Raw genomic sequence first — 23,165 nt, 5'->3', positions numbered from 1 at the left:
ACTTGTGAACTACTGTATATGGTGCAAAATGTGCAATTCACATTGCAAAAAGTACTTACGGGTCTGAAAATGTTTATTAGAGTCTAATAAGTAAATAATAAAAGTATAACAGTTAACCAATGAAAGGTTTGTCTGTTATCGTTAAAAGAACTTAACTAAAACATCTGCACTATACAATAGTTATATAGCCTATAGGTCCTAAAAAGTGCCTTGTGAACTATATGGTGCAAAATGTTTAATTCACATTGCAACAAGTTCTAACGGGTATCAAAATGTTTATTATAGTCTAATAAGTAAATAATAAAAGTATAACAGTCAACCAATGAAAGGTTTGTCTGTTATCGTTAGAAGAACTTAACTAAAACATTTGCACTATACATTAGTTATATAGGTCCTAAAAAGTGCCTTGTGAACTATATGGTGCCAAATGTTTAATTCACATTGCAAAAAGTTCTAACGGGTCTCAAAATGTTTATTAGAGTCTAATAAGTAAATAATAATAGTATAACAGTTAACCAATAAAAGGTTTGTCTGTTATCGTTAAAAGAACTTAACTAAATTATTTGCACTATACAATAGTTATATAGCCTATAGGTCCGAAAAAGTGCCTTGTGAACTATATGGTGCAAAATGTTTAATTCACATTGCAACAAGTTCTAACGGGTCTCAAAATGTTTATTATAGTCTAATAAGTAAATAATAAAAGTATAACAGTAAACCAATGAAAGGTTTGTCTGTTATCGTTAGAAGAACTTAACTAAAACATTTGCACTATACATTAGTTATATAGGTCCTAAAAAGTGCCTTGTGAACTATATGGTGCCAAATGTTTAATTCACATTGCAAAAAGTTCTAACGGGTCTCAAAATGTTTATTAGAGTCTAATAAGTAAATAATAAAAGTATAACAGTTAACCAATAAAAGGTTTGTCTGTTATCGTTAAAAGAACTTAACTAAAACATTTGCACTATACATTAGTTATATAGGTCTTAAAAAGTGACTTGTGAACTACTGTATATGGTGCAAAATGTGCAATTCACATTGCAAAAAGTACTTACGGGTCTGAAAATGTTTATTAGAGTCTAATAAGTAAATAATAAAAGTATAACAGTTAACCAATAAAAGGTTTGTCTGTTATCGTTAAAAGAACTTAACTAAAACATTTGCATTATACAATAGTTATATAGCCTATAGGTCCTAAAAAGTGCCTTGTGAACTATATGGTGCAAAATGTTTAATTCACATTGCAACAAGTTCTAACGGGTCTCAAAATGTTTATTATAGTCTAATAAGTAAATAATAAAAGTATAACAGTCAACCAATGAAAGGTTTGTCTGTTATCGTTAGAAGAACTTAACTAAAACATTTGCACTATACATTAGTTATATAGGTGTTAAAAAGGGACTTGTGAACTACTGTATATGGTGTAAAATGTGCAATTCACATTGCAAAAAGTTCTAACATGTCTGAAAATGTTTATTAGAGTCTAATAATTAAATAATAAAAGTATAACAGTCAACCAATGAAAATTTTCTCTGTTATCGTTAAAAGAACTTAACTAAAACATTTGCACTATACATTAGTTATATAGGTCTTAAAAAGTGACTTGTGAACTATTTTATATGGTGCCAAATGTTTAATTCACATTGCAAAAAGTTCTAACGGGTCTCAAAATGTTTATTATAGTCTAATAAGTAAATAATAAAAGTATAACAGTCAACCAATGAAAGGTTTGTCTGTTATCGTTAAAAGAACTTAACTAAAACATTTGCACTATACATTAGTTATATAGGTGTTAAAAAGTGCCTTGTGAACTACTATTTATGGTGCAAAATGTTTAATTCACATTGCAAAAAGTTCTTACGGGTCTCAAAATGTTTATTATAGTCTAATAAGTAAATAATAAAAGTATAACAGTAAACCAATAAAAGGTTTGTCTGTTATCGTTAAAAGAACTTAACTAAAACATTTGCACTATACAATAGTTATATAGCCTATAGGTCCGAAAAAGTGCCTTGTGAACTATATGGTGCAAAATGTTTAATTCACATTGCAACAAGTTCTAACGGGTCTCAAAATGTTTATTATAGTCTAATAAGTAAATAATAAAAGTATAACAGTAAACCAATGAAAGGTTTGTCTGTTATCGTTAGAAGAACTTAACTAAAACATTTGCACTATACATTAGTTATATAGGTCCTAAAAAGTGCCTTGTGAACTATATGGTGCCAAATGTTTAATTCACATTGCAAAAAGTTCTAACGGGTCTCAAAATGTTTATTAGAGTCTAATAAGTAAATAATAAAAGTATAACAGTTAACCAATAAAAGGTTTGTCTGTTATCGTTAAAAGAACTTAACTAAAACATTTGCACTATACATTAGTTATATAGGTCTTAAAAAGTGACTTGTAAACTACTGTATATGGTGCAAAATGTGCAATTCACATTGCAAAAAGTACTTACGGGTCTGAAAATGTTTATTAGAGTCTAATAAGTAAATAATAAAAGTATAACAGTTAACCAATAAAAGGTTTGTCTGTTATCGTTAAAAGAACTTAACTAAAACATTTGCATTATACAATAGTTATATAGCCTATAGGTCCTAAAAAGTGCCTTGTGAACTATATGGTGCAAAATGTTTAATTCACATTGCAACAAGTTCTAACGGGTCTCAAAATGTTTATTATAGTCTAATAAGTAAATAATAAAAGTATAACAGTCAACCAATGAAAGGTTTGTCTGTTATCGTTAGAAGAACTTAACTAAAACATTTGCACTATACATTAGTTATATAGGTGTTAAAAAGGGACTTGTGAACTACTGTATATGGTGCAAAATGTGCAATTCACATTGCAAAAAGTTCTAACATGTCTGAAAATGTTTATTAGAGTCTAATAATTAAATAATAAAAGTATAACAGTCAACCAATGAAAATTTTCTCTGTTATCGTTAAAAGAACTTAACTAAAACATTTGCACTATACATTAGTTATATAGGTCTTAAAAAGTGACTTGTGAACTATTTTATATGGTGCCAAATGTTTAATTCACATTGCAAAAAGTTCTAACGGGTCTCAAAATGTTTATTATAGTCTAATAAGTAAATAATAAAAGTATAACAGTCAACCAATGAAAGGTTTGTCTGTTATCGTTAAAAGAACTTAACTAAAACATTTGCACTATACATTAGTTATATAGGTCCTAAAAAGTGCCTTGTGAACTACTATTTATGGTGCAAAATGTTTAATTCACATTGCAAAAAGTTCTTACGGGTCTCAAAATGTTTATTATAGTCTAATAAGTAAATAATAAAAGTATAACAGTAAACCAATGAAAGGTTTGTCTGTTATCGTTAAAAGAACTTAACTAAAACATTTGCACTATACATTAGTTATATAGGTCCTAAAACGTGCCTTGTGAACTATATGGTGCAAAATGTGCAATTCACATTGCAAAACGTTTTAACGGGTCTCAAAACGTTTATTATAGTCTAATAAGTAAATAATAAAAGTATAACAGTCAACCAATGAAAGGTTTGTCTGTTATCGTTAAAAGAACTTAACTAAAACATTTGCACTATACATTAGTTTTATAGGTCCTAAAACGCGACTTGTGAACTACTGCATATGGTGCAAAATGTTTAATTCACATTGCAAAAAGTTCTTACGGGTCTCAAAATGTTTATTATAGTCTAATAAGTAAATAATAAAAGTATAACAGTAAACCAATGAAAGGTTTCTCTGTTATCGTTTAAAGAACATAACTAAAACATTTGCACTATACATTAGTTATATAGGTCTTAAAAAGTGACTTGTGAACTACTGTATACGGTGCAAAATGTGCAATTCACATTGCAAAAAGTACTTACGGGTCTGAAAATGTTTATTAGAGTCTAATAAGTAAATAATAAAAGTATAACAGTTAACCAATAAAAGGTTTGTCTGTTATCGTTAAAAGAACTTAACTAAAACATCTGCACTATACAATAGTTATATAGCCTATAGGTCCTAAAAAGTGCCTTGTGAACTATATGGTGCAAAATGTTTAATTCACATTGCAACAAGTTCTAACGGGTCTCAAAATGTTTATTATAGTCTAATAAGTAAATAATAAAAGTATAACAGTCAACCAATGAAAGGTTTGTCTGTTATCGTTAGAAGAACTTAACTAAAACATTTGCACTATACATTAGTTATATAGGTCCTAAAAAGTGCCTTGTGAACTATATGGTGCCAAATGTTTAATTCACATTGCAAAAAGTTCTAACGGGTCTCAAAATGTTTATTAGAGTCTAATAAGTAAATAATAAAAGTATAACAGTTAACCAATAAAAGGTTTGTCTGTTATCGTTAAAAGAACTTAACTAAAACATTTGCACTATACATTAGTTATATAGGTGTTAAAAAGGGACTTGTGAACTACTGTATATGGTGCAAAATGTTTAATTCACATTGCAAACAGTTCTAACATGTCTGAAAATGTTTATTAGAGTCTAATAATTAAATAATAAAAGTATAACAGTCAACCAATGAAAGTTTTCTCTGTTATCGTTAAAAGAACTTAACTAAAACATTTGCACTATACATTAGTTATATAGGTCTTAAAAAGTGACTTGTGAACTATTGTATATGGTGCCAAATGTTTAATTCACATTGCAAAAAATTCTAACGGGTCTCAAAATGTTTATTATAGTCTAATAAGTAAATAATAAAAGTATAACAGTCAACCAATGAAAGGTTTGTCTGTTATCGTTAAAAGAACTTAACTAAAACATTTGCACTATACATTAGTTATATAGGTCCTAAAACGTGCCTTGTGAACTATATGGTGCCAAATGTGCAATTCACATTGCAAAAAGTACTTACGGGTCTCAAAATGTTTATTAGAGTCTAATAAGTAAATAATAAAAGTATAACAGTTAACCAATGAAAGGTTTGTCTGTTATCGTTAAAAGAACATAACTAAAACATTTGCACTATACATTAGTTATATAGGTCCTAAAAAGTGCCTTGTGAACTATATGGTGCAAAATGTTTAATTAACATTGCAAAACGTTTTAACGGGTCTCAAAATGTTTATTATAGTCTAATAAGTAAATAATAAAAGTATAACAGTCAACCAATGAAAGGTTTGTCTGTTATCGTTAAAAGAACTGAACTAAAACATTTGCACTATACATTAGTTATATAGGTCCTAAAAAGTGCCTTGTGAACTATATGGTGCCAAATGTTTAATTCACATTGCAAAAAGTTCTAACGGGTCTCAAAATGTTTATTAGAGTCTAATAAGTAAATAATAAAAGTATAACAGTTAACCAATGAAAGGTTTGTCTGTTATCGTTAAAAGAACTTAACTAAAACATTTGCACTATACATCAGTTATATAGGTCCGAAAAAGTTTCTTGTGAGCTATATGGTGCAAAATGTTTAATTCACATTGCAACAAGTTCTAACGTGTCTCAAAATGTTTATTAGAGTCTAATAAGTAAATAATAAAAGTATAACAGTCAACCAATGAAAAGTTTGTCTGTTATCGTTAAAAGAACTTAACTAAAACATTTGCACTATACATTAGTTTTATAGGTCCCAAAACGTGCCTTGTGAACTATATGTTGCCAAATGTTTAATTCACATTGCAAAAAGTTGTAACGTGTCTCAAAATGTTTATTAGAGTCTAATAAGTAAATAATAAAAGTATAACAGTTAACCAATGAAGGGTTTGTCTGTTATCGTTAAAAGAACTTAACTAAAACATCTGCACTATACATTAGTTATATAGGTCCTAAAAAGTACCTTGTGAACTATATGGTGCCAAATGTTTAATTCACATTGTAAAAAGTTCTTACGGGTCTCAAAATGTTTATTAGAGTCTAATAAGTAAATAATAAAAGTATAACAGTTAACCAATGAAAGGTTTGTCTGTTATCGTTAAAAGAACTTAACTAAAACATTTGCACTATACATTAGTTTTATAGGTCCTAAAAAGTGACTTGTGAACTACTGTTTATGGTGCAAAATGTTTAATTCACATTGCAAAAAGTTCTTGCGGGTCTCAAAATGTTTATTAGAGTCTAATAAGTAAATAATAAAAGTATAACAGTAAACCAATGAAAGGTTTGTCTGTTATCGTTAAAAGAACTTAACTAAAACATTTGCACTATACATTAGTTATATAGGTCCTAAAAAGTGCCTTGTGAACTATATGTTGCAAAATGTTTAATTCACATTGCAAAACGTTTTAACGGGTCTCAAAACGTTTATTATAGTCTAATAAGTAAATAATAAAAGTATAACAGTCAACCAATGAAAGGTTTGTCTGTTATCGTTAAAAGAACTTAACTAAAACATTTGCACTAAACATTAGTTATATAGGTCCTAAAAAGTGCCTAGTGAACTATATGGTGCCAAATGTTTAATTCACATTGCAAAAAATTCTAACGGGTCTCAAAATGTTTATTAGAGTCTAATAAGTAAATAATAAAAGTATAACAGTTAACCAATAAAAGGTTTCTCTGTTATCGTTAAAAGAACTTAACTAAAACATTTGCACTATACATTAGTTATATAGGTTCTAAAAAGTGCCTTGTGAACTATATGGTGCAAAATGTTTAATTCACATTGCAAAAAGTTTTAACGGGTCTCAAAATGTTTATTAGAGTCTAATAAGTAAATAATAAAATTATAACAGTCAACCAATGAAAAGTTTATCTGTTATCGTTAAATGAACTTAACTAAAACATTTGCACTATACATTAGTTTTATAGGTCTTAAACGCGACTTGTGAACTACTGTATATGGTGCCAAATGTTTAATTCACATTGCAAAAAGTTCTTACGGGTCTCAAAATGTTTATTATAGTCTAATAAATAAATAATAAAAGTATAACAGTAAACCAATGAAAGGTTTGTCTGTTATCGTTAAAAGAACTTAACTAAAACATTTGCACTATACATTAGTTATATAGGTCCTAAAAAGTGCCTTGTGAACTATATGGTTCAAAATGTTTAATTCACATTGCAAAACGTTTTAACGGGTCTCAAAACGTTTATTATAGTCTAATAAGTAAATAATAAAAGTATTACAGTCAACCAATGAAAGGTTTGTCTGTTATCGATAAAAGAACTTAACTAAAACATTTGCACTATACATTAGATTTATAGGTCCTAAAACGCGACTTGTGAACTACTGCATATGGTGCAAAATGTTTAATTCACATTGCAAAAAGTCCTTACGGGTCTCAAAATGTTTATTATAGTCTAATAAGTAAATAATAAAAGTATAACAGTAAACCAATGAAAGGTTTGTCTGTTATCGTTACAAGAACTTAACTAAAACATTTGCACTATACATTAGTTATATAGGCAGGGTTGCCATCAGTCTCAACTAAAAAGTAAGGACGACTAGAAAACGAACGAGGAATACCACCTTAAACAGTGTACAACAAGAGAAAGCAACCAATGTTCCTAAAAAAACAAGACACTATCTGCATGTTCATAATTTTGGTATCTCTTTGGTACAAAATAGTATCGTAAGGTGTAAAAATGCCCAAAATAAGGACGAAAGTGCTCACCTCCGTCCAAAAAATAAGGACGAAAGTTGAAAATAAGGACATTTCTTAGAAATAAGGACAAACATATTTTCTAAGACATGGACCTTTAAAATAAGGACAAATCTTATAAATAAGGACGGTATGGCAACCCTGTATATAGGTCCTAAAAAGTGCCTTGTGAACTATATGGTGCAAAATGTTTAATTCACATTGCAACAAGTTCTAACGGGTCTCAAAATGTTTATTATAGTCTAATAAGTAAATAATAAAAGTATAACAGTCAACCAATGAAAGGTTTCTCTGTTATCGTTAAAAGAACTTAACTAAAACATTTGCAGTATACATTAGTTATATAGGTCTTAAAAAGTGACTTGTGAACTATTGTATATAGTGCAAAATGTTTAATTCACATTGCAACAAGTTCTAACGGGTCTCAAAATGTTTATTATAGTCTAATAAGTAAATAATAAAAGTATAACAGTCAACCAATGAAAGGTTTGTCTGTTATCGTTAAAAGAACTTAACTAAAACATTTGCACTATAAATCAGTTATATAGGTCCTAAAAAGTGCCTTGTGAGCTATATGGTGCCAAATGTTTAATTCACATTGCAACAAGTTCTAACGGGTCTCAAAATGTTTATTATAGTCTAATAAGTAAATAATAAAAGTATAACAGTCAACCAATGAAAGGTTTGTCTGTTATCGTTAGAAGAACTTAACTAAAACATTTGCACTATACATTAGTTTTATAGGTCCCAAAACGTGCCTTGTGAACTACTTTATATGGTGCCAAATGTTTAATTCACATTGCAAAAAGTTCTAACGTGTCTCAAAATGTTTATTAGAGTCTAATAAGTAAATAATAAAAGTATAACAGTTAACCAATAAAAGGTTTGTCTGTTATCGTTAAAAGAACTTAACTAAAACATTTGCACTATACATTAGTTATAGAGCTTCTAAAAAGTGTCTTGTGAACTATATGGTGCAAAATGTTTAATTCACATTGCAAAAAGTTCTTACGGACCTCAAAATGTTTATTAGAGTCTAATAAGTAAATAAGAAAAGTATAACAGTTAACCAATAAAAGGTTTGTCTGTTATCGTTAAAAGAACTTAACTAAAACATCTGCACTATACATTAGTTATATAGGTCCTAAAAAGTGCCTTGTGAACTATATGGTGCCAAATGTTTAATTCAAATTGCAAAAAGTTCTTGCGGGTCTCAAAATGTTTATTAAAGTCTAATAAGTAAATAATAAAAGTATAACAGTCAACCAATGAAAGGTTTCTCTGTTATCGTTAAAAGAACTTAACTAAAACATTTGCACTATACATTAGTTATATAGGTGTTAAAAAGGGACTTGTGAACTACTGTATATGGTGCAAAATGTTTAATTCACATTGCAAACAGTTCTAACATGTCTGAAAATGTTTATTAGAGTCTAATAAGTAAATAATAAAAGTATAACAGTCAACCAATGAAAGGTTTCTCTGTTATCGTTAAAAGAACTTAACTAAAACATTTGCACTATACATTAGTTTTATAGGTCCTAAAACGCGACTTGTGAACTACTCTTTATGGTGCAAAATGTTTAATTCACATTGCAAAAAGTTCTTACGGGTCTCAAAATGTTTATTATAGTCTAATAAATAAATAATAAAAGTATAACAGTAAACCAATGAAAGGTTTCTCTGTTATCTTTAAAAGAACTTAACTAAAAAATATGCACTATACATTAGTTATATAGGTACTAAAAAGTGCCTTGTGAACTATATGGTGCCAAATGTGCAATTCACATTGCAAAAAGTTCTAACGGGTCTCAAAATGTTTATTAGAGTCTAATAGGTAAATAATAAAAGTATAACAGTTAACCAATAAAAGGTTTGTCTGTTATCGTTAAAAGAACTTTACTAAAACATTTGCATTATACATTAGTTATATAGGTCCTAAAAAGTGCCTTGTGAACTATATGGTGCAATATCTTTAATTTACATTGCAAAAAGTTTTAACTGGTCTCAAAATGTTTTAGTAGAGTCCAATAAGTAAATAATAAAAGTAGAAAAGTTAACCAATAAAAGGTTTGTCTGTTATCGTTAATAGAACTTAACTAAAAAATTTGCACTATACATTAGTTATATAGGTCCTAAAAAGTGCCTTGTGAACTATATGGTGCAATATCTTTAATTTACATTGCAAAAAGTTCTAACGGGTCTCAAAATGTTTATTAGAGTCCAATATGTAAATAATAAAAGTATAAAAGTTAACCAATAAAAGGTTTGTCTGTTATCGTTAAAAGAACTTTACTAAAAAATTTGCACTATACATTAGTTATATAGGTCCTAAAAAGTGCCTTGTGAACTATATGGTGCCAAAGTTTAATTCGCATTGCAAAAAGTTCTAACGGGTCTCAAAATTTTAATTAGAATCTAATAAGTAAATAATAAAAGTATAACAGTTAACCAATAGAAGGTTTGTCTATTATCGTTAAAAGAACTTAACTATAAAATTTGCACTATACACTAGTTATATAGGTCCTAAAAAGTGCCTTGTGAACTATATGGTGCCAAATCTGCAATTCACATTGCAAAAAGTTCTTACGGGTCTCAAAATGTTTATTAGAGTCTAATAAGTAAATGATAAAAGTATAACAGTTAACCAATAAAAGGTTTCTCTGTTATGGTTAAAAGAACTTAACTAAAACATTTGCACTATACATCAGTTATATAGGTCCGAAAAACTTTCTTGTGAGCTATATGGTGCAAAATGTTTAATTCACATTCCTAAAAGTTCTCACGCGTCTCAAAATGTTTAATAGAGTCCAATAAGTAAATAATAAGAGTACAACAGTTAACCAATAAAATGTTTGTTTCTTATCGTTAAAAGAACTTAACTACAACATTTGCACTATAAAATAGTTATGCAGGTCCTAAAGCGCCCCTTGTGAACTATATGGTGCAAAATGTTTAATAAATTCTCCCAAAAGTTCCAACGCGTCTCGAAATGTTTATTAGAGTCTAATAAGTAAATAATAAAAGTATAACAGTTAACCAATAAAATGTTTGTCTGTTATCTTTAAAAGAACTTAACTAAAAAATATGCACTATACATTAGTTATATAGGTCCTAAAAAGTGCCTTGTGAACTATATGGTGCCAAATGTGCAATTCACATTGCAAAAAATTCAAATGGGTCTCAAAATGTTTATTAGAGTCCATTAAGTAAATAATAACAGTATAAAAGTTAACAAATAAAAGGTTTGTCTGTTATCGTTAAAAGAACTTAACTAAAAAATTTGCACTATACATTAGTTATATAGGTCCTAAAAAGTGCCTTGTCAACTATATGGTGCCAAAGTTAAATTCACATTGCAAAAAGTTCTAACGGGTCTCAAAATTTTAATTAGAATCTAAAAAGTAAATAATAAAAGTATAACAGTTAACCAATAAAAGGTTTGTCTGTTATCGTTAAAAGAACTTAACTAAAACATTTGCACTTTACATTAGTTATATAGGTCCTAAAAGTGCCTTGTGAACTATATGGTGCCAAATGTGCAATTCACATTGCAAAAAGTTCTAACGGGTCTCAAAATGTTTATTAGAGTCTAATAAGTAAATAATAAAAGTATAACAGTTAACCAATAAAAGGTTTGTCTGTTATCGTTAAAAGAACTTTACTAAAACATTTGCATTATACATTAGTTATATAGGTCCTAAAAAGTGCCTTGTGAACTATATGGTGCCAAACTTTAATTCACATTGCAAAAAGTTCTCACGGGTCTCAAAATGTTTATTAAAGTCTAATAAGTAAATAATAAAAGTATAACAGTCAACCAATGAAAGGTTTCTCTGTTATCGTTAAAAGAACTTAACTAAAACATTTGCACTATACATTAGTTATATCGGTGTTAAAAAGTGACTTGTGAACTACTGTATATGGTGCAAAATGTTTAATTCACATTGCAAACAGTTCTAACATGTCTGAAAATGTTTATTAGAGTCTAATAAGTAAATAATAAAAGTATAACAGTCAACCAATGAAAGTTTTCTCTGTTATCGTTAAAAGAACTTAACTAAAACATTTGCACTATACATTAGTTATATAGGTCTTAAAAAGTGACTTGTGAACTATTGTATATGGTGCCAAATGTTTAATTCACATTGCAAAAGTTCTTACGGGTCTCAAAATGTTTATTAGAGTCTAATAATTAAATAATAAAAATAAAACAGTTAACCTAGGAAAGGTTTTTCTGTTATCGTTAAAAGAACTTAACTGAAACATTTGCACTATACATTAGTTATATAGGTCCTAAAAAGTGCCTTGTAAACTATATGGTTCAAAACGTTTAATTCACATTGCAAAAAGTTCTAACGGGTCTCAAAATGTTTATTATAGTCTAATAAGTAAATAATAAAAGTATAACAGTCAACCAATGAAAGGTTTGTCTGTTATCCTTAAAAGAACTTAACTAAAACATTTGCACTATACATTAGTTTTATAGGTCCTAAAACGCGACATGTGAACTACTGTATATTGTGCAAAATGTTTAATTCACATTGCAAAAAGTTCTAACGGGTGTCAAAATTTTTATAGGAGTCTAATAAGTAAATAATAAAAGTATAACAGTTAACCAATAAAAGGTTTGTCTGTTATCGTTAAAATAACTTAACTAAAGAATTTGCACTATACATTAGTTATATAGGTCCTAAAAAGATCCTTGTGAACTATATGGTGCAAAACGTGCAATTTACATTGCAAAAAGTTCTAACGACTCTCAAAATGTTTATTAGAGTCTAATAAGTAAATAATAAAAGTATAACAGTTAACCAATAAAAGGTTTGTCTGTTATCGTTAAAAGAACTTAACTAAAAAATTTGCACTATACATTAGTTATATAGGTCCTAAAAAGTGCCTTGTGAACTATATGGTGCCAAAGTTTAATTCACATTGCAAAAAATTCTAACGGGTCTCAAAATTTTAATTAGAATCTAATAAGTAAATAATAAAAGTATAACAGTTAACCAATAAAAGGTTTGTCTGTTATCGTTAAAAGAACTTAACTAAAAAATTTGCACTTTACATTAGTTATATAGGTCCTAAAAAGTGTCTTGTGAACTATATGGTGCCAAATGTGCAATTCACATTGCAAAAAGTTCTAACGGGTCTCAAAATGTTTATTAGAGTCTAATAAGTAAATAATAAAAGTATAACAGTTAACCAATAAAAGGTTTGTCTGTTATCGTTAAAAGAACTTTACTAAAACATTTGCATTATACATTAGTTATATAGGTCCTAAAAAGTGCCTTGTGAACTATATGGTGCCAAACTTTAATTCACATTGCAAAAAGTACTCACGGGTCTCAAAATGTTTATTAAAGTCTAATAAGTAAATAATAAAAGTATAACAGTCAACCAATGAAAGGTTTCTCTGTTATCGTTAAAAGAACTTAACTAAAACATTTGCACTATACATTAGTTATATCGGTGTTAAAAAGGGACTTGTGAACTACTGTATATGGTGCAAAATGTTTAATTCACATTGAAAACAGTTCTAACATGTCTGAAAATGTTTATTAGAGTCTAATAAGTAAATAATAAAAGTATAACAGTCAACCAATGAAATTTTTCTCTGTTATCGTTAAAAGAACTTAACTAAAACATTTGCACTATACATTAGTTATATAGGTCTTAAAAAGTGACTTGTGAACTATTGTATATGGTGCAAAATGTTTAATTCACATTCCCAAAAGTTCTAACACGTCTCAAAATGTTTAATAGATTCTAATAAGGAAATATTAAGTTTGAAACAGTTAAACAATTAAACGTTTCTCTGTTATCGCTTTAAAAGACTTAACTTCAACATATGCACTATAAAATACCTATATAGGTCCTAAAATAACTCTCGTGAACTATATGGTGCAAAATGTTTAATTTACATTCCCAAAAGTTCTAACCCATCTCAAAATTTTTATTAGAATCTAATAAGTAAATAATAAGAGTACAAAAGTTAACCAATAAAAGGTTTGTTTCTTATCGTTAAAAGAACCTAACTACAACATTTGCACTATAAAATAGTTATGCAGGTCCAAAAGCGCCCCTTGTGAACTATATGGTGCAAAATGTTTAATAAATTCTCCCAAAAGTTCCAACGCGTCTCGAAATGTTTATTAGAGTCTAATAAGTAAATACTAAAATTATAACAGTTAACCAATAAAAGGTTTGTCTGTTATCGTTAAAAGAACTTAACTAAAAAATTTGCACTATACATTAGTTATATAGGTCCTAAAAAGTGCCTTGTGAACTATATGGTGCCAAAGTTTAACTAACGTTGCAAAAAGTTCTAACGGGTCTCAAAATTTTAATTAGAATCTAATAATTAAAAAAATAAAAGTATAACAGTTAACCAATAAAAGATTTATCTGTTATCGTTAAAAGAACTTAACTAAAAAATTTGCACTTTACATTAGTTATATAGGTCCTAAAAAGTGTCTTGTGAACTATATGGTGCCTAATGTGCAATTCACATTGCAAAAAGTTCTAACGGCTCTCAAAATGTTTATTAGAGTCTAATAAGGAAATAATAAAAGTATAACAGTTAACCAATAAAAGGTTTGTCTGTTATCGTTAAAAGAACTTAACTAAAACATTTGCATTATACATTAGTTATATAGGTCCGAAAAAGTGCCTTGTGAACTTTATGGTGCAATATATTTAATTTACATTGCAAAAAGTTCTAATGGGTCTCAAATTTTTATTAGAGTCCAATAAGTAAATAATAAAAGTATAAAAGTTAAAAAATAAAAGGTTTGTCTGTTATCGTTAAAAGTCCTTAACTAAAAAATTTGCACTATACATCAGTTATATAGGTCCTAAAAAGTGCCTTGTGAACTATATGGTGCCAAAGTCTAATTCACATTGCAAAAAGTTCTAACGGGTCTCAAAATTTTAATTAGAATCTAATAAGCAAATAATAAAAGTATAACAGTTAACCAATAAAAGGTTCGTCTGTTATCGTTAAAAGAACTTAACTAAAACATTTGCACTATACATTAGTTATATAGGTCCTAAAAAGTGCCTTGTGAACTATATGGTGCCAAATGTGCAATTCACATTGCAAAAAGTTCTAACGGGTCTCCAAATGTTTATTAGAGTCTAATAAGTAAATACTAAAAGTATAACAGTTAACCAATAAAAGGTTTGTCTGTTATCGTTAAAATAACTTAACTAAAGAATTTGCACTATACATTAGTTATATAGGTCCTAAAAAGTGCCTTGTGAACTATATGGTGCAAAACGTGCAATTGACATTGCAAAAAGTTCTAACGAGTCTCAAAATTTTAATTAGAATCTAATAAGTAAATAATAAAAGTATAACAGTTAACCAATAAAAGGTTTGTCTGTTATCGTTAAAAGAACTTAACTAAAAAATTTGCACTATACATTAGTTATATAGGTCCTAAAAAGTGCCTTGTGAACTATATGGTGCCAAAGTTTAATTCACATTGTAAAAAATTCTAACGGGTCTCAAAATTTTAATTAGAATCTAATAAGTAAATAATAAAAGTATAACAGTTAACAAAGAAAAGGTTTGTCTGTTATCGTTAAAAGAACTTAACTAAAAAATTTGCACTTTACATTAGTTATATAGGTCCTAAAAAGTGTCTTGTAACTATATGGTGCCAAATGTGCAATTAACATTGCAAAAAGTTCTAACGGGTCTCAAAATGTTTATTAAAGTCTAATAAGTAAATAATAAAAGTATAACAGTCAACCAATAAAAGGTTTCTCTGTTATCGTGAAAAGAACTTAACTAAAACATTTGCACTATACATTAGTTATATAGGTCTTAAAAAGTGACTTGTGAACTATTGTATATGGTGCAAAATGTTTAATTCACATTGCAAAAGTTCTTACGGGTCTCAAAATGTTTATTAGAGTCTAATAATTAAATAATAAAAATAAAACAGTTAACCTAGGAAAAGTTTTTCTGTTATCGTTAAAAGAACTTAACTAAAACATTTGCACAATACATTAGTTATATAGGTCCTAAAAAGTGCCTTGTGAACTATATGGTTCAAAACGTTTAATTCACGTTGCAAAAAGTTCTAACGGGTCTCAAAATGTTTATTATAGTCTAATAAGTAAATAATAAAAGTATAACAGTCAACCAATGAAAGGTTTGTCTGTTATCCTTAAAAGAACTTAACTAAAACATTTGCACTATACATTAGTTTTATAAGTCCTAAAACGCGACTTGTGAACTACTGTATATGGTGCAAAATGTTTAATTCACATTGCAAAAAGTTCTAACGGGTGTCAAAATTTTCATAGGAGTCTAATAAGTAAATAATAAAAGTATAACAGTTAACCAATAAAAGGTTTGTCTGTTATCGTTAAAATAATTTAACTAAAGAATTTGCACTATACATTAGTTATATAGGTCCTAAAAAGATCCTTGTGAACTATATGGTGCAAAACGTGCAATTTACATTGCAAAAAGTTCTAACGAGTCTCAAAATTTTAATTAGAATCTAATAAGTAAATAATAAAAGTATAACAGTTAACCAATAAAAGGTTTGTCTGTTATCGTTAAAAGTACTTAACTAAAAAATTTGCACTATACATTAGTTATATAGGTCCTAAAAAGTGCCTTGTGAACTATATGGTGCCAAAGTTTAATTCACATTGCAAAAAATTTTAACGGGTCTCAAAATTTTAATTAGAATCTAATAAGTAAATAATAAAAGTATAACAATTAACCAATAAAAGGTTTGTCTGTTATCATTAAAAGAACTTAACAAAAACATATGCACTATAGTGAGTATACATTAGCTTTAAAGGTCCAAAAAAACCGTTGTGAACTATATGGTACAAAATGTTTAATTCACTTTCCGAAGAGTTCCAGAGCGTCCAAAAATTTTTATTATAGTATAATAAGCAACTGATCAGAGTACAAAAGTTAATCAATAAAATGTTTGCCTCTTATCCTTAAAAGAACTTAACTACAGCATATATACTATACATTAGCTATGTAAGTCCTAAAAAGACCCTTTTGTAATATAAGATGCAAAATATTTAATTCACATTCCCAAACGTTCTAACGCATCTCAAAATTTTTAGTAGAGTCTAATTAGCAAATAATAAGCGTACAACAGTTAACCAAAAAAAGTTTTGTTATCGTTAAAAAAACTTAACTACAACATATGCACTATAAAGTAGTTATAAAACTCCTAAAAGGATCCTTGTGAGCTGTATGTTGCAAAATGTTTAATTCACATTCCCAAAATTTCTAACGCGTCTCAAAATGTTTAATAGATTCTAATAAGGAAATAATAAGTTTGAAACAGTTAAACAATTAAACGTTTCTCTGTTATCGCTTTAAAGGACTTAACTTCAACATATGCACTATAAAATACCTATATAGGTCCTAAAATAACTCTCGTGAACTATATGGTGCAAAATGTTTAATTTACATTCCCAAAAGTTCTAACCCATCTCAAAATTTTTATTAGAATCTAATAAGTAAATAATAAGAGTACAAAATTTAACCAATAAAAGGTTTGTTTCTTATCGTTAAAAGTACTTAACTACAACATTTGCACTATAAAATAGTTATGCAGGTCCAAAAGCGCCCCTTGTGAACTATATGGTGCAAAATGTTTAATAAATTCTCCCAAAAGTTCCAACGCGTCTCGAAATGTTTATTAGAGTCTAATAAGTAAATACTAAAAGTATAACAGTTAACCAATAAAATGTTTGTCTGTTATCTTTAAAAGAACTTAACTAAAAAATATGCACTATACATTAGTTATATAGGTCCTAAAAAGTGCCTTGTGAACTATATGGTGCCAAATGTGCAATTCACATTGCAAAAAGTTCTAACGGGTCTCAAAATGTTTATTAGAGTCCAATAAGTAAATAATAACAGTATAAAAGTTAACCAATAAAAGGTTTGTCTGTTATCGTTAAAAGAACTTAACTAAAAAATTTGCACTATACATTAGTTATATAGGTCCTAAAAAGTGCCTTGTGAACTATATGGTGCCAAAGTTTAACTAACGTTGCAACAAGTTCTAACGGGTCTCAAAATTTTAATTAGAATCTAATAATTAAAAAAATAAAAGTATAACAGTTAACCAATAAAAGGTTTATCTGTTATCGTTAAAAGAACTTAACTAAAAAATTTGCACTTTACATTAGTTATATAGGTCCTAAAAAGTGTCTTGTGAACTATATGGTGCCTAATGTGCAATTCACATTGCAAAAAGTTCTAACGGCTCTCAAAATGTTTATTAGAGTCTAACAAGGAAATAATAAAAGTATAACAGTTAACCAATAAAAGGTTTGTCTGTTATCGTTAAAAGAACTTAACTAAAACATTTGCATTATACATTAGTTATATAGGTCCGAAAAAGTGCCTTGTGAACTTTATGGTGCAATATATTTAATTTACATTGCAAAAAGTTCTAATGGGTCTCAAAATTTTTATTAGAGTCCAATAAGTAAATAATAAAAGTATAAAAGTTAAAAAATAAAAGGTTTGTCTGTTATCGTTAAAAGTCCTTAACTAAAAAATTTGCACTATACATCAGTTATATAGGTCCTAAAAAGTGCCTTGTGAACTATATGGTGCCAAAGTCTAATTCACATTGCAAAAAGTTCTAACGGGTCTCAAAATTTTAATTAGAATCTAATAAGCAAATAATAAAAGTATAACAGTTAACCAATAAAAGGTTCGTCTGTTATCGTTAAAAGAACTTAACTAAAACATTTGCACTATACATTAGTTATATAGGTCCTAAAAAGTGCCTTGTGAACTATATGGTGCCAAATGTGCAATTCACATTGCAAAAAGTTCTAACGGGTCTCCAAATGTTTATTAGAGTCTAATAAGTAAATACTAAAAGTATAACAGTTAACCAATAAAAGGTTTGTCTGTTATCGTTAAAATAACTTAACTAAAGAATTTGCACTATACATTAGTTATATAGGTCCTAAAAAGTGCCTTGTGAACTATATGGTGCAAAACGTGCAATTGACATTGCAAAATGTTCTAACGAGTCTCAAAATTTTAATTAGAATCTAATAAGTAAATAATAAAAGTATAACAGTTAACCAATAAAAGGTTTGTCTGTTATCGTTAAAAGAACTTAACTAAAAAATTTGCACCATACATTAGTTATATAGGTCCTAAAAAGTGCCTTGTGAACTATATGGTGCCAAAGTTTAATTCACATTGTAAAAAATTCTAACGGGTCTCAAAATTTTAATTAGAATCTAATAAGTAAATAATAAAAGTATAACAGTTAACCAATAAAAGGTTTGTCTGTTATCGTTAAAAGAACTTAACTAAAAAATTTGCACTTTACATTAGTTATATAGGTCCTAAAAAGTGTCTTGTGAACTATATGGTGCCAAATGTGCAATTAACATTGCAAAAAGTTCTAACGGGTCTCAAAATGTTTATTAGAGTCTAATAAGTAAATAATAAAAGTATAACCGTTAACCAATAAAAGGTTTGTCTGTTATCGTTAAAAGAACTTTACTAAAACATTTGCATTATACATTAGTTATATAGGTCCTAAAAAGATCCTTGTGAACTATATGGTGCAAAACGTGCAATTTACATTGCAAAAAGTTCTAACGGGTCTCAAAAATTTAATTAGAATCTAATAAGTAAATAATAAAAGTATAACAGTTAACCAATAAAAGGTTTGTCTGTTATCGTTAAAAGTACTTAACTAAAAAATTTGCACTATACATTAGTTATATAGGTCCTAAAAAGTGCCTTGTGAACTATATGGTGCCAAAGTTTAATTCACATTGCAAAAAATTCTAACGGGTCTCAAAATTTTAATTAGAATCTAATAAGTAAATAATAAAAGTATAACAATTAACCAATAAAAGGTTTGTCTGTTATCATTAAAAGAACTTAACAAAAACATATGCACTATAGTGAGTATACATTAGCTTTAAAGGTCCAAAAAAACCGTTGTGAACTATATGGTACAAAATGTTTAATTCACTTTCCGAAGAGTTCCAGAGCGTCCAAAAATTTTTATTAGAGTATAATAAGCAACTGATCAGAGTACAAAAGTTAATCAATAAAATGTTTGCCTCTTATCCTTAAAAGAACTTAACTACAGCATATATACTATACATTAGCTATGTAAGTCCTAAAAAGACCCTTTTGTAATATAAGATGCAAAATGTTTAATTCACATTCCCAAACGTTCTAACGCATCTCAAAATTTTTAGTAGAGTCTAATTAGCAAATAATAAGCGTACAACAGTTAACCAAAAAAAGTTTTGTTATCGTTAAAAGAACTTAACTACAACATATGCACTATAAAGTAGTTATAAAACTCCTAAAAGGATCCTTGTGAGCTGTATGTTGCAAAATGTTTAATTCACATTCCCAAAATTTCTAACGCGTCTCAAAATGTTTAATAGATTCTAATAAGGAAATAATAAGTTTGAAACAGTTAAACAATTAAACGTTTCTCTGTTATCGCTTTAAAGGACTTAACTTCAACATATGCACTATAAAATACCTATATAGGTCCTAAAATAACTCTCGTGAACTATATGGTGCAAAATGTTTAATTTACATTCCCAAAAGTTCTAACCCATCTCAAAATTTTTATTAGAATCTAATAAGTAAATAATAAGAGTACAAAATTTAACCAATAAAAGGTTTGTTTCTTATCGTTAAAAGTACTTAACTACAACATTTGCACTATAAAATAGTTATGCAGGTCCAAAAGCGCCCCTTGTGAACTATATGGTGCAAAATGTTTAATAAATTCTCCCAAAAGTTCCAACGCGTCTCGAAATGTTTATTAGAGTCTAATAAGTAAATACTAAAAGTATAACAGTTAACCAATAAAATGTTTGTCTGTTATCTTTAAAAGAAATTAACTAAAAAATATGCACTATACATTAGTTATATAGGTCCTAAAAAGTGCCTTGTGAACTATATGGTGCCAAATGTGCAATTCACATTGCAAATAGTTCTAACGGGTCTCAAAATGTTTATTAGAGTCCAATAAGTAAATAATAACAGTATAAAAGTTAACTAATAAAAGGTTTGTCTGTTATCGTTAAAAGAACTTAACTAAAAAATTTGCACTATACATTAGTTATATAGGTCCTAAAAAGTGCCTTGTGAACTATATGGTGCCAAAGTTTAACTAACATTGCAAAAAGTTCTAACAGGTCTCAAAATTTTAATTAGAATCTAATAATTAAAAAAATAAATGTATAACAGTTAACCAATAAAAGGTTTATCTGTTATCGTTAAAAGAACTTAACTAAAAAATTTGCACTTTACATTAGTTATATAGGTCCTAAAAAGTGTCTTGTGAACTATATGGTGCCTAATGTGCAATTCACATTGCAAAAATTTCTAACGGCTCTCAAAATGTTTATTAGAGTCTAATAAGGAAATAATAAAAGTATAACAATTAACCAATAAAAGGTTTTTCTGTTATCGTTAAAAGAACTTTACTAAAACTTTTGCATTATACATTAGTTATATAGGTCCTAAAAAGTGCCTTGTGAACTATATGGTGCAATATATATAATTTACATTGCAAAAAGTTCTAATGGGTCTCAAAATGTTTATTAGAGTCCAATAAGTAAATAATAAAAGTATAAAAGTTAAAAAATAAAAGGTTTGTCTGTTATCGTTAAAAGTACTTAACTAAAAAATTTGCACTATACATCAGTTATATAGGTCCTAAAAAGTGCCTTGTGAACTATATGGTGCCAAAGTCTAATTCACATTGCAAAAAGTTCTAACGGGTCTCAAAATTTTAATTAGAATCTAATAAGTAAATAATAAAAGTATAACAGTTAACCAATAAAAGGTTCGTCTGTTATCGTTAAAAGAACTTAACTACAACATTAGCTATATAGGTTCTAAAGAGACCCTTGTGAACTATATGTTGCAAAATATTTAATTCACATTCCAAAAAGTTCTAATGTGTATCAAAGTGTTTATTATAGTCTAATAAGCAACACATTAGAGTAAAACAGTTAACCAATACAAGGTTTGTCTGTTATCATTAAAAGAACTTAACACAAACATATGCAGTATACATTAGTTATATAGGTTCTAAAAATACCGTTTTGAACTTTATGGTACAAAATATTTAATTCACATTCCCAAGAGTTTCAGCGTGTATCAAAATGTTTATTAGAGTATAATAAGCAACTGATCAGAAACCAACATTTAACCAATAAAAGGTTTGTCTGTTATCGTTAAAAGAACTTAACTACAGCTTGTATACTGTACATTGGCTATGTAAGTCCTAAAAAGATCCTTTTGAAATATAACGTGCAAAATGTTTAATTCACTTTCCCAAAAGTTCTAACGCATCTCAAAATGTTTAGTAGAGTCTAATAAGTAAATAATAACAGTACAACAGTTAACCAATGAAAGGTTTGTTATAGGTAAAAGAACTTAACTACAACATATGCACTATAAAATAGTTATAAACTTCCTAAAAAGACCCTTGTGAAGTATATGATGCAAAAGTTTTAATTCACATTCCCAAACGTTCTAACACGTATCAAAAGGTTTATTAGAGTATAATAAGTAAATAATAAGAGTACAATAGTTAACCAATAAGAGTTTATCTGTTATCGTTAAAGGAACTTAACTACAATATATGCACTATAAAATAGTTATATAGGTCCTAAAAAGACCCTTGTGAACTATATGGCGCAAAATGTTTAATAAACTCTCCCAAAAGTTCTATTGCGTCTCGAAATGTTTATTAGAGTCGAATAAATAAATAATAATTTAAAAACTGTAAAACAGTTAACCAAAAAAGGCTTGTCTGTTATCGCTTAAAAGGATTTAACTTCAACATATGCACTATACATTAGCTATATAGATCCTAAAATGACCCTCGTGAACTATATGGTGCAAAATGTTTATTACACATTCCCAAAAGTTCGAACACGTCACGAAAATTTTATTAGAGTCTAATAAGTAAATAATAAGAGTACAACAGTTAACAAATAAAATTTTTGTTTGTTATCGTTAAAGGAACTTATCTACAACATTTGCACTATAAAATAGTTATACAGGTCCTAAAACGACCCTTGTGAACTATATGTTGCAAAATGTTTAATAAATTCTCCCAAAAAGTCTAACGCGTCTAAAAATGTTTATTAGAGTCTAATAAGCAACTCATTACAGTACAACATTTAACCAATAAAATGTTTGTCGGTTATCATTAAAAGAACTTAACAAAAACATATGCAGTATAGTGAGTATACATTAGCTTTATAGGTCCAAAAAATTCCGTTGTGAACTATATGGTACAAAATGTTTAATTCACTTTCCGAAGAGTTCCAGCGCGTCTAAAAATTTTTATTAGAGTATAATAAGCAACTGATCAGAATACAAAAGTTAATCAATAAAAGATTTGCCTCTTATCCTTAAAAGAACTTAACTACAGCATATATACTATACATTAGCTATGTAAGTCCTAAAAAGACCCTTTTGTAATATAAGATGCAAAATGTTTAATTCACATTCCCAAACGTTCTAACGCATCTCAAAATTTTTAGTAGAGTCTAATAAGCAAATAATAAGAGTACAACAG

The sequence above is a fragment of the Clavelina lepadiformis genome, chromosome 1 (assembly GCF_947623445.1).
Source record: "Clavelina lepadiformis chromosome 1, kaClaLepa1.1, whole genome shotgun sequence".
Classification (NCBI taxonomy): domain Eukaryota; kingdom Metazoa; phylum Chordata; class Ascidiacea; order Aplousobranchia; family Clavelinidae; genus Clavelina; species Clavelina lepadiformis.
The sequence above is the reverse complement of the archived record's forward strand: the minus strand, read 5'-3'. Positions refer to the sequence as shown.